Source organism: Cyprinodon variegatus, unplaced genomic scaffold (assembly GCF_000732505.1).
Source record: "Cyprinodon variegatus isolate N-32 unplaced genomic scaffold, C_variegatus-1.0 Scaffold1302, whole genome shotgun sequence".
NCBI classification, from domain to species: Eukaryota; Metazoa; Chordata; class Actinopteri; order Cyprinodontiformes; family Cyprinodontidae; genus Cyprinodon; species Cyprinodon variegatus.
Genome location: NW_015151755.1, coordinates 113354 through 115775, shown reverse-complemented (window position 1 = coordinate 115775; position 2422 = coordinate 113354).

Below are 2422 nucleotides of genomic sequence, written 5' to 3'. Positions count from 1 at the left end.
AAGCTTTATCAAAAAGGAAAGTTTTAAAAGTAGAAAGGGTGTCTGCCTCACAGTCTAATTTTTTTTTTCTTTGTTTTGAAAAACAAAAACAAATAAATTGTTTTTCTCCAGCTCCATCTTTTGGGGCGAATTCTCTACTTTAATAATTTCTCTTTACCTGTTTTCAGAATTTGTGGTTTTCTCTGCTGGTATAAAGCTGACTCACTTCCTGTCGTTTCTCCGCTCAGTTTCACAAACTGCTGTGAAACCACGTTTGTAGCGCGTGGGCTGGCTGCGCAGTGCATCCTGCTGTGGTGTGTGTCTTAAGCTGCACGTTTTCAGGGGGGGATGAATATGTGGATGATCATTTGGACGTTAATCCTCGTTTTTTCTTCTTCTCTAAAAGCACTCAGAGGCTCAGAATGGTCTGTGTGTCAGAATAAGTGTTCTGTCAGATCAGCATACCCATAGCTTGCGCAAGACTTCAGATTTGCGTTTATCCCTTTTGTCTTGTACGAAAAATACGCTTTAAACAGCCTTGATAGGCATGTATTCCTTTAGTCATGTGCAACAAACAATTTTAATTACTTACTTTTTGGCGTTTGTTGAAGCTAATTGCGATCTGACCTTTCTGACCGATTGACCGTGGAGGTAGTTTAAAGGTTTTATTCTCATTCTCTTCTCATTGGCTCTCCATCCCATCAACTCCTGCTTTTGTCTAAGCTTTGAATTGATCCATTCGAAGAGCTCTACCTCCAAGGGTAAATATTAATATTCAAAGCTGGTTTGATTGTCATAAAACACTCATATCTACACGTCTTCATGTTCAGACTAATAAAGTTTCTCATTACCAGTCAGAGCACAGGTTTCATGGAAAGATTTCTGTTTTTCTTCAAATAAAGTTTATTTTTCTGTGATGGAGTATCAGTAATGTGACGGTTAAAGCAAACAGTAGTCTTCATCAGCATTAAAAAGGCTCCCAAGCATCATCGACACAAAGATTCAAACGGTTTACAGATAAAAACATTGTTGGAATCCGTATTCCCTCAAGCCAACTGTGTTTAATAGCAGCATCGTCCCAATGCTCTAACATGCTTGGATGTCATTTAAAAAAGCAGAAATTAAACAAATGAGTAGTGTTTTAGTAATTACTTTATTTAGTTTGTACATTTAAAGTTTAGGAGACTGTGGGTGACTGTTTGAAATTATAGCAATCGTTCTGGGATGAAAGGACCATTGTGCTATATGCCATGATCATGCTTTTTGGATACTGGGAACCAGTGTCCATGTTTCATATTGACATGATGACCTGAGAAGGGAATACAGTTTGGTGAATAACCAGCAGTAAGATCTCTTGCCCATTAAGCTGGAGTCCAATTTGGCAGGATCTGCAGCTAAATGGAGATCCAAGGCCCAAAGGGACCCAGATCTCCAGAATCATCAAGGATAAGTCAGAACCTTTCAGAACCAAACTGCTGCAAAACAGACCTTTTGCAACACATTTCTCTTGAGTTTTAGAACTTATAGAGCCACCCCGGACGAGAAAGCCTGTCTTGATATGAGCCACTGAGACAGACTGCCTTGCTGTTAGCCTGCCTGCTAAGCTCCTGCTGGATGGAAACTCAACTTTCAAAATGGAAATGGACAAAAGGTGTGCAGGTCTGGCACAATTAGGGACACAACAAACTATGTCTTTTGATGATGTTGATCTTTTCACATGTGTTTACTGATGAGTAAAGACAAAGCTAACAGGATGGACTGCATGCTATGCTACAGTAAAATATTTTGAGCTGTCGCTGAAGCTTGGACAAGCTTTATTCACTAAGGGTTATACACTGATATAACATTCGTGTTCATGTGTTCCTCAGATGCTCATTACATTTCCATTACCAAGTCTGACCAAGAGTCATTTAGTGGAATCCTCATGTCTATTCCCTGATAGCTATTATAAAGAGGGTAAAGAATCATTTAACTAAAGGTTATTGCTTCTTGATTAAGCACATTTTTAATAAAACATTATTTGGCCAAATAATGTTTTATCCACCTCATGGATTTGCATTGTGAATTGGTCTGAAAACATTCCAATTTCTCTAAATCAGTGAAAATTTTATCACATCCCAAATTCTTCCAGATAAACTTTGGTTTTCAAATAAAAAATCCATCATAAACTGTAATATGGTTTGTACAGAGGGTTAGGGCCACTGAAAAAAATTAATAAAAGTTAAATGATTTCTAAATTTTCTTTCAGTTTAATATGGGGAAAAAAATCTGAATTCTGACTGAATTCTGAGTTTGATCTCAGAATTGTGGATCTGAATGTAGATGGGCACCATGAAGGGAGAGATGTGGAGCACTCAGCTTCACTGACAAAGATGTGAGTTGTTTGAGGTGGCCAGTGACACATTGGTGGAAAATGACGGAATCAGGCAACTTTTTACGTGCC